The sequence below is a fragment of the Podarcis erhardii genome (genome assembly GCF_964252035.2).
Source record: "Podarcis erhardii genome assembly, chromosome: 5".
NCBI lineage: Eukaryota > Metazoa > Chordata > Lepidosauria > Squamata > Lacertidae > Podarcis > Podarcis erhardii.
Window position 1 is genome coordinate 78,789,695 of NC_138509.1, and position 15,537 is coordinate 78,805,231.

Consider the following 15,537-nt stretch of genomic DNA (forward strand, 5'->3'; position numbering starts at 1 on the left):
ACCGGAAGCGGAATCCTCGAGCCGGCCGAATCGTAATCACTTCCGTTCTAGCTGACGCGCAGGCGCGGACGTGGTTTGAGGCTCTTTCCCTTTTCTATAAATCTCTCTGTCTCTTTCCCCGCCCACTTCCCTTCCCCTCCTCTACCGCTGGAAGAAGAGGGGAAGGGAAGTGGGGGGCGCTCAGGGCCGCGCTTCGCTGTCGGAGGAGGAGGGGCGCGTGCGCGAAACGGCGGCCGCGGGGCCAACGGTCGCCTCGCGCGGCCTGCCAACGTTCTCGAACTGTGTTCCGCTTTGTGCGCCCCGCTCGCCGTCTGTTCCTTCGGTCCCACCCGGGGCTGCTGGCTTCGTCAGTGCACCGTGAAGCCTCACGGAGCGAACGTTTCAAGGCAGCAGCTGAAAACACAGCAAATAACAATGCAGTTTTACTTCCAGCTCCTGACTGAGGTGGGCACTTCTTACTTGAGGGCTGCTGCAGTCAGGGCCGGATTTACGTATAAGCTAAACAAGCTACAGTGGTACCTCAGGTTAAGTACTTCATTCGTTCCGAAGGTCCGTACTTAACCTGAAACTGTTCTTAACCTGAAGCACCACTTTAGCTAATGGGGCCTCCTGCTGCTGCCGCGCCGCCAGAGCACGATTTCTGTTCTCATCCTGAAGCAAAGTTCTTAAGCTGAAGCACTATTTCTGGGTTAGCGGAGTCTGTAACCCAAAGCGTATGTAACCCGAGGTACCACTGTATAACTTAAGGCCCCACTCCCTTGGGGGCCCCCAAAAAATTTAAGGGGAAAAAAAATCTGTATGTACATTTATAAAATATAAGATAAAAAACACTATTAATATACTACTTCTTAATAGTATTTCACTATTAATATACTTCTTAATTGTATTTCAGTTCAGCCATTACAGTGGTACCTCAGGTTACATATGCTTCAGGTTACAGACTCTGTTAACCCAGAAATAGTACCTCGGGTTAAGAACTTTGCTTCAGGATGAGAACAGAAATCGTGCAGCAGCAGCAGGAGGCCCCATAACTAAAGTGGTGCTTCAGGTTAAGAACAGACCTCCGGAACGAATTAAGTACGAACGAACGAAGGTACCACTGTACTTCGATAAAATACATATTTTGTTATGTGGAAATGGCTTTAGATACCTATTAGGTCCCTAAATTACCATATGGCATATATTCAACACAAAAAACAGCAACAATTTGTTGTTGACAAAGGACAGCTGGACATAATAAAGGGCCCCATTACCTTCAGGAGCTTAGGGCCTCATCAAACCTAAATCCAGCCCTGGCTGCAGCCCAGGGATGTTGGGAAGCTGTGGCACCTCCAGGTTCCCAACAGCCGTAGCAAACGGTAGCCGTGCTGTATAATTCCTGATCCTGCCCTTTGGCACCTGAGATGTGGGTTTTCGGGACCCTACCATGTGTGGCTAATGGTTCCAAACTCTCTAAAACTGGATTTTCCATTCATTCTGGGGCCTGCTAATACTTTAAGACCTTAGAATTCCTATACTGTAACAATATCCCCCCTCTGGGGCTATGGTTTTAACTAAAAAATTCGCCCCATAAATAACTTGGTATCCACCCTCCCAGATGCTGTAACTACCATATTTTTCGTCCCATAGGACGCTCCGTCCCATAGGACGCACCTACTTTTTTGGGGGGGGGAAATAAAGGAAAAATTTTTTTCCTTTATTTCCCCCCCAAAACCAGGTCGGGTAACAGTGGGATGGCGGCGCTGCACCTCCCCGCTGTCCCACGAGCTTGTGGGGCTGGCCGATGTCTGTCCGGCGCGCGGGGTGCTCTGCTTCAGGGCGCCATGCACGCCGGGCGGCAGGCTGCTATCCGCAGTGTGGGGAGCCCTGTGGGGAACTCCTGCAGGGCTCCCCACGCTGCAGATGTCTGTCCGGCGCGTGGAGCGCTCTGCTTCAGGGTGCCTCACCCGACGGGTGGCAGGCTGTTATCCGCAGGGTGGGGAGCCCTGCGGGGAACTCCTGCAGGGGTCCCCACACTGCGGATGTCTGTCCGGCACGCGGGGCGCTCTGCTTCAGGGCGCCCCGCCCGCCAGGCGGCAGGCTGCGGACACCTGCGCGAAGCACAGGGCGTCCTCCAAAGTGCGCCCTGTGCTCCGCGCTGCCGGCTGCCGCCCGCAAGCCCTGCGCGCCGGGGGGAGTTCCCCCAGGCGCGCAAGGCTTGCGGACACCTGCGCGAAGCACGGGGCGTCCTCCGGAGGGCGCCCCGTGCTCCGCGCTGCCGGCTGCCGCCTGTGAGCCTTGCGCGCCCGGGGGGAGTTCCCCCGGGCGCGCAAGGCTTGCGGATAGCTTCCTGGAGCCTGGAGAGCGAGAGGTGTCGGTGCGCACTGACGCCTCTCGCTCTCCAGGCTTCAGCGAAAGCCTGCATTCGCCCCATAGGACGCACACACATTTCCCCTTCATTTTTGGAGGGGAAAAAGTGCGTTCTATAGGGCGAAAAATACGGTAGATGTCAAAATGCAAACCCATAAAAGAGATGTTTCTTCTTGGTTCTGGGTCTTGCCTCCTTGTAATGAGGGGAGGAAACTCTGTTGCAACAGAAAAATAAAGATCTTCCTTGCTTTCACTGCAGCCTCCATCCATTCATCTCTGACCGATCAGACTTAGGGGACTCAGTCCCTTGGGGGGTTGGGCAGCAAAAGCCAACCACCCCTATTTTTCTATAACACATTTAATAGTAATAGCAGCAATCATAATAATAATATAGGCTGTAGCCATTCTGTGGTTTTAGGCTAGGATATTAAATGAAATTAAAGAGTGGCTATGTCAGACTGCAGTGGTGACCCTACTTATTTTGGAATAATCCACATTGTATTCGGTAGGACTTCAGTAAAACGTGGTTAGGATTGAGCTGTTAATCTGTTTCGTAGAATTGTAGAGTCGGGAAGGAGCGCAGAGAATCATCTAGTCCGACCCCCTGCAATGCAGCAGTCTCTGCGTGGACTCAAACCACCAACCTTTTGATTTAACAGCCAGACATGCTGAGCCATTGTTGCAGCAAAACTACACACACACACACACACAGTGCATGACCTGTGGTTTTAGGCTAGGATCCAAGGCACAAGGAAGCTTTGTTTGTGGGTCTTATCCTGAGTAGTACTCAAGCATAGGATTGTGCTGTTAATGATCTCAGGGAGAATCTTCCATGTACCAGAGCCAAATCCAACAGGTCTAAAGTATTGCCCCCAGTGGCACACATGATTAAAATGGGGGAGTGTACACATTTGGTTCTTTAAGACTACTAAATGCACTGCTTAACTCTATACCCCATCTATGCAACAAAACTTAATGTGTCTGATAAAGTTCTCTCTCTTCTATGAAAGTACCTGCTATGGTAAACCCTTTAGTCTTTAATGTGCCCTAGAGGGGTTGACAATGTGGCACCCCAACCTGCATAGGCTGCCACATAGGGTGCATAATAATGCCATCCCCCATTCCGAAGATAGATTATAGGATACCGCCCAAGGCCTAAAACTGCCAGAGTTGTGACAATTGCTACGGGGAAGGCAAAACCGGCAGAGTAGGAAAAAATTCCTTCCCACCTCTGGGAAACAGCAACCACCGTGCGACCGTAGCAATGTCCACGGACCTAGGAAGAAAGGTTAGCCTGCAAGAAAACACATTAAATTAGAGGGAGGGACGGGTGACGCTCCAGAGACCAACTGGGATGATGGCCGGCAGGAGCCTGCCCTACCTGGCTCTCGCCCCGCCCCCTGCCAGCCACCGATTGGCCAGCTGGAAGGGGGTGGGCAGACAATGGGGGGGTGTCACCCGGCCTTGGGAAGCCCACGCCCACTGCTGCAACAGGTGAGTGGTAAATACTGTAATTGGCTATTGCTATTTTGCAGTATTAAGAAGAAGTAAATTTTGCAGTTATAATTTGCTGCATTAGTTTTTATACTTTATTGTTGTGATTATTATCAGCATATAAATTATGTAAATAATAAATACATAGATGAAAAAATGTTTTAAGTCTGTACACTTCAGTCCATAAGGAAACAGCACTGAATCTAAATTTCAGCTTAATGTTGAATTAGAAATATTTCAAAGATACCTGGTGGAGAGTAAGAATATTTTTCCTATTTTCCCTTTATATATACATCTTTGTGACTTTTATGCACTGCTTGAGTTGCTATCTCATCCAGCTTATTTCATTCCAGCTCTGTGAGATACCAAAAATGGTCTTGTGTTTCTTTCTGAAATCATTAGTGGAATTACTGGGCTTTAATGGCAATTAATGCTCCTTTTGTTGTATTGGAGATTATTTTTGTGATGCTGGTAAGTGGCTGCTGAATAGCATTTATTGCACAAGGCTCCTTTTTATCATTCAATATTTGCATTTCTCTGAATATATTTTTCTACTGTTTCACTTCCCTACTTTCAAACCACTGATTGATCCCCCAGAGGAATTGGGGGGGGGGGTTTGAGAAGGGAGGCATGAAGAAAGAAGCCGGAAGTGTTTGTAGTAATATCCTGTTGTCTAGTATTCTGACTTCATCTCCTCATTCTCGGCTTCAACTGAAAGAGTAAAAAAAAAAAAATTCTTTACATAACAAAACAGATTAAGTTAATTATTTCAGCAGCTTCTTATCAGGAAATTATACTTATTTGTTTATATGTGTTCACTGCATCCCTGTATGCACATTTTAATCCACTTTGCAGTGTGTTCACACACACACACACACACACACACACCATACATTTAAAATACACACCCAGGAATCCTGGAAACTGTTGTCTATCCCTCACAGAGCTACAATTCCCAGCACCTCCAATTTTCACCATGCTGCTTTCATTGCAATAGAGCTTGTATAACATTTCTTTAGGAAAGTGTGCCATTACAAATCTGCAGAATGTCATTGTCTCCTCACTAAAAATAATATTCTAAGCTGCCTGGACTTTGTTAGCTCAGAGATGGTAAGAAAGTACAGTCCCTACCAGGGAAGAATGGCACTCTAAACTGATGTACTAAGCTGAAATGGCAAAATTGACCAGAAGAATTAGGAATCAGGAAGACCAAAATGTTAATAAGGAATGGGGAAAATATATAGTCTATTAAAAAAATTATTGTAAACATCACTTCTATTACTGCTTTAATTAAACAGTTCTATCCAGTTCTATCCAGATAGTCTCTTTATTACTTTCTTCATCTTCTTGTTGTTGTCATATATTCCTTTCTTTGCGATCTCTGATAGTCTTCACAGGCAGGTTGAAAACAAACATTGTCTGTGTGGGTTTTACACACTCCAAAAGTCATATCTCATAGGGACAGCCGCCATTCCCCTCCTCCTTCGAAAGTTTATCTTCGGTCTGCCCTTTAGTTTTCCCAGGCTTGTAAAATATCTCATAGAGGGCTCTGCCAGGTTAAGATCAAATTCCAATCACCGTTCACTTTCAAATAGTCCTGGTTCTCCTCCCCCCGTCTTTCATAAACAAGCCTGTCTTGTGAGACGCCATTTTAAAACTGCGTCATAAAATTTTTCCATTCTCCGATCTTTACCAATCCTCTCTTCATCATTAATTCATCCCACACAGTTTTTAAATTCCTGCTTGTGTAATAAAATACGCCGGTTCTTTTTTCTTTGGGGTGGAGGGTTATTAATACTCACATAAGGCAAAGAAAATAAAAGTTTTTTCCTCCACCCCCCTTCTTCACTCCTGACATACTTCACTCCAGACATACCAATCTCTTAATGGCGCTTCATCGCTTGATTTATTTGTCCTCACCTGCCGCTCCGATCCCAGAGATCCATTAATCAGCAGTCTTATCTCCCGACCTTTGCTTGACGTATGTGCTTTAACATCTTCCAATTATATATTTCCAATTGTATTTTCGAGTTAAAGCGAACCAGCACGTGCAGATTGGAGACGGCGTCCGGGAAGAGCCGACTTCACCGAGGGCTGGTGCCAAGTGACCGGGCACCCCCTTCTCTCGAATCTGGGGGTGCATTGTGGCCACCGCTGGCAAGGCAGTCCCCCCATATCCTGGGGGGGGGGGAAGACTGCATACTTCCCAAAGCAGCCTCTTAATTACCTCGTGTGGGTCGGAGAGATGTTATTGTCAGCCATCTTCCAATGCGCCACCTGGTGGCCCACCTTTGTGATTGTTTGTAAGCCAGAAAACCCCAAAATAAACTAATAATAATAATATTCTATATACATCTGTGGACGAGAAAGAGCTTTCATGTAAGAGAACCCAAATATGATTTTCAGACAAGATTGACTCCATACTTCTTATATAGAAATTAAACTGTACTACATGACATAAGTTTTTACTTGGGAAATGGAAGCAGAGTGGTGGGTAGTGTCATTATGTACAGTGGTACCTCTGGTTCCGAACGCTTCAGGTTACGAGCTCTGCTAACCCGGAAGTAGCTGCTGCTGGTTGCGAACTTTGCCCCAGGATGCAAATGGAAATTGCACACTAGAGGCGCGCGCGCAGCGAGAAACCCCATTAGTGAAAGTGCGCCTCAGGATAAGAACGGTTTCAGCTTAAGAACGACCTCCAGAACAAATTAAGTTTGTAACCAGAGGTACCATTGTAGTTTAATCACTAGATGGAGCTCAATTTACCTGTATCTGGATGGAGTAAGGTGTTTCCTGTTGCTGTTCTAGTTACATCCACACCATAGCACAGGGCTTCTTCCAAAAAATCCTGGAAACCATAGTTTATCCACCAGAGCTACAATTCCCAGCACCTTAATGAGCTACAGTTTCGAGGAGTCTTTGGAGAAAGTCATGTGCTTTAAATGTAGAGTGTGGTGATTGTAGAAGCAGCCCAAAAACCTTGCATTGGCAAGTAGATTGACAACCAGTTTAATTTAATGCTGAAAATGCCAATGAAGACTGTTGCTGGGACTGTAGCGCACACACATGCCCGTTAGAAACATGTAAATCCCAGAATGTGGAGTTCAATGTGTTCTTCACAAGTCTAGATGTAGGTGATCTGGTGTGTGTTTCGAATAAGCGATAGGGGAGTGTCCACAGAATTTGTGATATTGGAAATAATTCGATGTAGAACTCATTGTAAATTTCTGCCTTCTGGGGCTGTTCTTCCAAGTCCTTTTTCCATGCCGGTGAAGAACACAAGAGATGTTTTTGCTGCCTAGGTAACCATAACATATCTATCCAGCTTTAGTTATTTATGCCATCACTTCTGCTTATGTAAATTGAAGATGCTCTTCAGAAGATTTTCACAAATAGCTCTCAAAATTGCAGTGTCCTTTTCTCGAGACAATTTCCATGAAGGCAAAATGTCTCCCTTTCCCTCCATTGCGTAGCATCTGTCACCAAAGGTTGTTTTTGCTGCAAATGTTGGATTCAGTTCATGATTACACAGTGGTTAGAGGAACACAGTTACATTTCCATGGTAATGTTGTTCTTTCTTAGTCTCTTAAATTGATTAATGGCATAGTGGTTGCTTGACTTTTCAGACGAGGCAGTTGGCAAAAGCTCTACGTTTAACAAATCTCCCTTTGAAACTACAAGGACCCATTGATGTAATTAAACATCTGGCTAGATTGGCTGTCAAGTGCTAAATGCAGCAAACTGAAATTTAATGACTGAATTTCAAATGTAATTGAATTTTAAACATTTCCTGATTATGTGCATTATCTGCATAGGTTTGCATCGGTAGGTCTGTAAAAAAGTGCTGTAAAAAAGGTCTGTAAAAAAGTACTGAATATTTGGGTAGAGAATTTTAAAAGTATGAAGAAGAAGAAGAAGAAGAAGAAGAAGAAGAAGAAGAAGAAGAAGAGTTTCATGCTGGCTTGGCCTGACAGGAATTCCCTGACGGGAATTGCCAGGAGCCAAGTGTGTAGTATTGTGGGCTCAATTTTATGGAAGTCCCTTACAGTTGAGATTAGTCCCCATCCTTGTTGAATGTCCAGCGTTTACTGAAGACTGTTTATAATTAATCAAGCAGGGTTTTTAATTGAATTCTGATTTAATAGCTCATTTTTAGCTTCATTGTATTCAGTTTCCTGCATATTGCTTCAAAAGAATTGTGGTTAAGCAGTATATGAATTGTTGAAATAAAAATTTATCAATACCAATTGTCTGTTTGATTGGGAAGGAAGGAAGGCAAAGTAGTGGTAGTGGTAGTCACTTGGGGTCAGGTGGAAGAAAAAATCTATTTACTACCTGGGGTTAAAAAACTGGATTTATTCCAATGTATACAAAGTGGTGCCTTATGCCTGTGCGAAATTGCTCACTTTTGTGATATACTCAAATAGGGAACAAATATGATGGCCATCTTTTCCTTACCACTTTGCTTCATTCACTATTCAGAGCTATTAGTAGCCAAGTCAGTACACATTATGCTTCTTTTGTATGCATTTCTTTCTTTAAAAACTGACGTAAAATAATAAGCTAGTTACATGATGGACTTTTGTGTAACAAGATGTTCTGAACAGATTATGAAAGATGAATGTGTTCCATTCACTTGCTTAAAGCAACAGAGAATCTCATCAAATAGAGAACAAATCTCAGTGAGTCCAATTACTAAGCGTTTACGATGTACATTTGTAGCAAGTAGTACACTGGCATGCTGCAATTTCAGAAATCATGGCTTCTCATACAGGTTCAGTGAAATTTGACTTCTTTTTCAGAGCTGCACTTCTTGCTCGAGCCCGCAAACAATTCAGTCGTGGTTCTTCAAAAATGCAAACTACTATAGTAGAACTTTGCTTTCATGATACAAAACAATACAGGAACATATAAAAGACACTGGCTATAATGGGCTATATTATCATTTTCCTACAATGATCCTATGATGCAATCATTTTCAGAACTGGGGGAGAGGAGGGCTTATTAGAGAGCCATATTATAGCCAGTTCAGCACTCATGTACATCATTTCATCTCAGTCTCTTGACTTACCATTTTTTGTATACCATATTGGACCCAATATAAGCCGCACCTGAATATAAGCCGCACCATTAAAATTGGAGTGGGGGGAGAAAGAAAGAAAAAATTCCCGAATATAAGCCGCTGCTCCTGGCTGCATACTGGGGGGGGGGGGGGCTGCATTGTCAGCGACCTTTCTCCTTCCTCCTTCTCTCCCTTCCCAGCCTTGGGGGGGAGGACAGGGGACTACGCATAGGGCGGGTGCTGCTTTGCCATGCACCTGGGTGCTGTTTGCCCCACGCTCCTGGCTGCATACCATAAGGTCACGAATATAAGCCACACTTTAACTTTTCATGGTCAGAATTTGGAGGGAAAGTGAGGCTTATATTCAGGCCAATACAGTAATTGTTGCTATAGACATTTCTGAACATGAGAATAATACCACATTTCTGTGCCTTTAGATCACAGAACATAATTGTAGAGTTGTACAATTGTAGAGTTGTATAATTGTAGAGTTGGAAGGGACCACAAGGGTCACCTTGTCCACTCCTGCAATGCAGGGATCTTTTGCCCAATGTGAGGCTCAAACCCTGAGATTAAGAGTCTCATGCTCTACCAACTTGGTTGGTATCGTGGGTTCATTACTAATTTTGCATCATATCCTGCTGTCAGCCCGACTCTCAGAGTGTTTTGCAGTTCCAAGGTTGTTCTAAAACAATTGTTGGGGACAGCATTCCATAGGTGAGGCAGGCACCACTGGAGAAAAGCCTATCTTTAAACAACATGGTCACTTCATGTGGGATTTACCATGTCAAAAACTAACATATGATATGCTAGACCTAAGCCAGGCATGGATCGATAGATAACCTGTGTCCCTCCAGTTGTTGTTGGACTCTGACTCCCATACACCCAAGCCATTTGAGATGACTTCAAGTGATAGGAAAGTTATGTCTCTGATGGCTTATTCGCACGTGAAGAAGCCATTCCTATGATACCATTTATTTCCATTGACTCACAAAGCAGATAGAAGTCACAGAAATATTTCATTGGTTGCATGCTTTGGGAATTGACGGATGAAGCATTGCTTATGGGTTTGGAAAAGAGATTGAAAAATACGATTAATGCATTTGGTTTTTTGGCCTGTGAGCATTGTCTAAAATTATAAGATGCAGTATGGCACGGAAACAAACATCTCAGAGCCTCTTATCAATCCATGGTAATGTTATATTCATTACTCTGCTAAATACTGCAAGGTGTTATGGAAATAACCCATTAGCATAACAACAAAACCTATTAGAGATTTATGAGGAATTTATAGTTCAGAATAAATGACCGATTTTAAAGGATGATGAAAATATGTTTTTATTTATTTATTTATTTATTTATTTATTTAATACCCTGCCTTTTATCCTGTATAGGATCAAATCGCAGCATGAATTTAAACAAATGTAGCTTAAAGCACAAGCTCAGTATAAATATATATATAAAAAAAGAAACCCTATTAAAAATAGCACTGAGAACCCTAAAGTCATTTGAAAGCATGCACAAAAGAGAAACAAGAATGTACAACACCTGTTCCCCAAAGACTCTGCCATAGCAACCAGTTAGTGGCCAAAGGCCTGTCTGAACAAACAAAAAGTATTTGCTGGTGAAAGCAAAGCAAGGAGGGGGCCAGGCTAGCCTCTTGTTGAAGGGATTCCCACAATCCAGGAACAGCTACTGAGAAGGCCCTCTCTTGTGTCCTTACGAAATGGGCCTGTGAAGGTAGCAGGACTAAGAGAAAGGCCTGCCCAGGCAGACTCACATGGGGAGGTACAGCCATTTAGGTAGTCTAGATCCAAGCCAGATTGGGCTTTGCAGGTCATAACCAGTCCTCTGAATTACACCCAGAAACGGGCCATTGGAGCTGTTGGAACAAGGGGTTTCTGTTCTCCTTGAAACTAGCTTCAGTCAGCAATCTGGCAATAGCATCTTGGTCCTGCTGAAGTTTCTGAACGCTTTCCAAAGGCATTACAGTAATCCAAACAGGATGTAACTTTCAAAAATTATTCAAAATGAGAAGCAAAGAGACGTCATTCCACTTCACAGTCCACTGGCTCACAAACCACAATCCTGCATTTGGTTGGTGTTCTTGCAGCCTAAGCCTAAACATTTTTACATGGGAGTAATCATACACCCATCGGAACATAGGAGACTATTGGACCATCGGAACATAGGAGACTAACATTACTGAGACTATTGGTCCACTGAGCTTACTATTGTCTATACTGGCTGGCTGCAGCTTTCCCAGATCACAGGCATGGACACTTCTGAGTCTTACCTGGAACTCCTGCATGCCAAGCAGGTGCTCTGCATTGAGCTCTGCACCTTTCCTCGCAGACTTGTAAGTCCAATTGAACTGACTGAACTTCTGATTAGAAATTTCCCTGTATGTCCCACTAAGTTGGGTAGAATTTGCCTTTTGCGTGAGCTAGTTTAAATCACTAGAATCCTAGAATTGTAGAGTTGGAAAGGGACCCTGAGAGTCATCTGGTCCAGCCCCCTGCAATGCAGAAATCCTGCCAACAGCGGTACCTGGGTAGTCTCAAACCACCAACCTGGTTAACAACCAGATGCACTGACACATTGTGCCACTGTATACTAGGGCTAATGAGATTTGGGATAATTTTAACTTGGTAGAATAGTTCATAATACCAGTGCTGTTTTTCTAGAGAAAAAGGTGTCGGAACTCACTAATTATTATTATTATTATTATTATTATTATTATTATTATTATTATTATTATTCTACCCCGCCCATCTGGATGGGTTTCCCCAACCACTCTGGGTGGCTTACAGCATATAAAAAATTGTAAAAACATCAGACATTAAAAATTTCCCAATACAGGGCTGCCTTCAGATGTCTTCAAAAAGTCGGATAGTTGTTTATTTCCTTGACATCTAATGGGAAGGCATTCCACAGGGCGGGCACCACTACCGAGAAGGCTCTCTGCCTCCGTTGTTCTCTTATAATGGCAATGGTGCCCACCTGAGAGGTGCCGGAACTGAGTTCCAGTGAGTTCCAGCAGAAAAAAGCCCTGCATAATACTTTATATGATTATGGCAATATTGTTTCTCTAACTGTTGTCTGGGCCAGAGGAAGCCCCATATGTACTATACATTTCAAACAGTTGTGTGTTAAGGGTGCTGTTAAGGGAATAAGGTAAAAGGGTGCTGTTAAGGGACTAAGGTAAAAGGGACCCCTGACCATTAGGTCCAGTTGTGACCGACTCTGGGGTTGCGGTGCTCATCTCGCTTTATTGGCCGAGGGAGCCGGCGTACAGCTTCCGGGTCATGTGGCCAGCATGACTAAGCCGCTTCTGGCGAACCAGAGCAGCGCACGGAAACGCCGTTTACCTTCCCGCCAGAGCGGTACCTATTTATCTACTTGCACTTGACATGCTTTTGAACTGCTAGGTTGGCAGGAGCAGGGATCGAGCAACGGGAGCTCACCCCGTCGCGGGGATTCGAACTGCCGACCTTCTGATCGGCAAGCCCTAGGCTCTGTGGTTTAACCCACAGCGCCACCCGTCTCCCACTGTTAAGGGAATTGAAGACCCCTATTCCCCTCACAGAGCTACAGTTTTCGGACTGGTTTAACAATCCGTCTACCTGTGGAACCCTGGGAATTGTGAGGGGAATAGGGGTCTGCTAACAACTGCTAGCATCCTAAACGAACTGCAGCCCCCAGGATTCTTTGGGGGAAGCCCTGACTGTTTAAAGTGATAGGATCTGCTTTAAATGTATAGTGCAGAGGGGCCTGAGAGGTGGGTGAACAAGCAAGCAGGTTACAGTGGTGTAGAGGAACAGTTCCAAGGGCACTTACCAGTGGCCCTTCTGTTGGGGTGTGAACCTTTGGCAGATGCTCAGCCATGCTGACCTTTGACCCTAACCCTGAAACTCAAATCCATCAATGAGTTGTCAGCCTCTACCAGCAGTGGAGTTCAGCTTTCCAAAGGAAGTTCAGTTTCCTAATGCTCAGAGCAGCAGAGAGTTGATGTTCTGCTAAGGTCCGCTTTCCAACTAAATAGGAATTGATCTCTGGGGTGATGGCAGAAATCTGACTAATTTAGCTGAGAATGTTCTCAATACTGAGCTTCCCAGTTTTCAGTGTGATGTGAAATGCATTATTCAGTAGTCTGAAGCCACCCGGTAAGCTTGGGTGTAAGTTGCATCTGCTTTCCATATATTCCCAAGCTTTTTCTGCTTCCCTGCAAAGGGCTGGCTGGAGCACATCTCTTTGAAGTCACCTTCAAAAAAGGTCACTTTGACAACACATCCTTTTGCCTGCAAATGTCAGGCCTGTGTTCTGGTGTACATTAAAGGTCACAGGAAAAGAAAAGGGAGTGGGGGGATTCAAAGAGGGAAAGGATGAAATAATTTCTCATTAGATATTTAAAAGGGTTTTAAAAATTTAAATCCAAGAGGGCTTCTAAAAATGATAAGCAATGCCCCATTTCCAGTGTTCACTAATGCATGAACCAGAGGAAGGAATCATAGAATCATAGAGTTGGAAGAGACCACAAGGGCCATCGAGTCCAACCCCCTGCCAAGCAGGAAACACCATCAGAGCACTCCTGACATATGGTTGTCAAGCCTCTGCTTAAAGACCTCCAAAGAAGGAGACTCCACCACACTCCTTGGCAGCAAATTCCACTGTCGAACAGCTCTTACTGTCAGGAAGTTCTTCCTAATGTTTAGGTGGAATCTTCTTTCTTGTAGTTTGGATCCATTGCTCCATGTCCGCTTCTCTGGACCAGCAGAAAACAACCTTATATATTTGAACATGGCTATCATATCACCCCTTAACCTCCTCTTTTCCAGGCTAAACATGCCCAGCTCCCTTAGCCGTTCCTCATAAGGCATCGTTTCCAGGCCTTTGACCATTTTGGTTGCCCTCCTCTGGACACGTTCCAGTTTGTCAGTGTCCTTCTTGAACTGTGGTGCCCAGAACTGGACACAGTACTCCAGGTGAGGTCTGACCAGAGCAGAATACAGTGGCACTATTACTTCCCTCGATCTAGATGCTATACTCCTATTGATGAAGCCCAGAATTGCATTGGCTTTTTTAGCTGCCGCGTCACACTGTTGGCTCATGTCAGGTTTGTGGTCAACCAAGACTCCTAGATCCTTTTCACATGTACTGCTCTCAAGCCAGGTGTCACCCATCTTGTATTTGTGCCTCTCATTTTTTTTTTTTTGCCCAAGTGCAATACTTTACATTTCTCCCTGTTAAAATTCATGTTTTGGCCCAGTTCTCTAATCTGTCAAGGTCGTTTTGAAGTGTGATCCTGTCCTCTGGGGTGTTAGCCACCCCTCCCAGTTTGGTGTCATCTGCAAATTTGATCAGGATGCCCTTGAGTCCATCATCCAAGTCATTGATAAAGATGTTGAATAAGACCGGGCCCAAGACAGAACCCTGTGGCACCCCACTAGTCACTCTTCTCCAGGATGAAGAGGAACCATTGATGAGCACCCTTTGGGTTCGGTCAGTCAGACAGTTACAAATCCACTGAGTGGTAGCATAGTCAAGACCGCATTTTACCAGCTTCTTTACAAGAATATCATGGGGCACCTTGTCAAATGCCTTGCTGAAATCAAGGTAGGCTACATCCACTGCGTTCCCTTCATCTACCAGGCTTGTAATTCTGTCAAAAAACGAGATCAGGTTAGTCTGACATGACTTATTTTTCAGAAATCCATGCTGACTATTGGTGATCACAGCATTCCTTTCTAGGTGCTCACAGACTGTTTGCCTAATGATCTGCTCCAGAATCTTCCCTGGTATTGATGTCAGACTGACTGGGCGGTAATTATTTGGTAATTATCTCTTTTCCCCTTTTTGAAAATAGGGACAACATTTGCCCTCCTCCAGTCTGCCGGGACTTCGCCTGTTCTCCAGGAATTCTCAAAGATGACTGCCAGTGGTTCTGAGATCACATCTGCCAGTTCTTTTAATACTCTTGAATGCAGTTCATCTGGCCCTGGAGACTTGAATACATCTAAACTAGCCAAGTATTCTTGTACTATCTCCTTAGTTATACTGGGCTGTGTTTCCTCTGCTGAATCATTTGCTCCAAATTCTTCAGGTTGGGCATTGTTTTCTTTATCGGAGAAGACTGAGGCAAAGAAGGCATTGAGGAGTTCAGCCCTTTCTGTGTCCCCTGTTTGCATTTCACCATCTTCTCCTCTGAGTGACCCCACTGTTTCTTTGTTCTTCCTTTTGCTACGAACATACCCATAAAAGCCTTTTTTGTTGCTTTTAACCTCTCTAGCAAGCCTGAGTTCATTCTGTGCTTTAGCTTTTCTGACTTTGTGTCTACACGTGCTGGCTATTTGTTTGAATTCCTCTTTGGTGGTTTCCCCCCTTTTCCATTTTTTGTACACATCCTTTTTTAATCTTAACTCAGTTAAAAGTTCTTTAGATAGCCACCCTGGCTTCTTTAGGCACCTTCCATGTTTCCGTCTCATTGGTATTGCCTGAAGTTGTGCTTTTACTATCTCCCTCTTAACAAACTCCCAGCCACCATGAACTCCCTTTCCTTTTAGTATTACTGTCCATGGGATCTCACCCAGCACTTCCCTAAGTTTTATGAAGTCGGCTTTCTTAAAGTCAAG

General features: G+C 44.5%; 1 long non-coding RNA gene across 1 annotated transcript in view; it reads left to right on the forward strand.

Annotated features, from left to right (window-relative positions):
- Positions 1 to 27: 27 nt before the first annotated feature.
- The window catches only part of LOC309342376, a 29,602-nt gene continuing 14,092 nt past the window's right edge, over positions 28 to 15,537 (forward strand). The window contains exon 1 of the long non-coding RNA XR_014156746.1: positions 28 to 444. This is a non-coding gene — a long non-coding RNA (uncharacterized lncRNA). The remainder of the gene's footprint in view (positions 445 to 15,537) is intronic.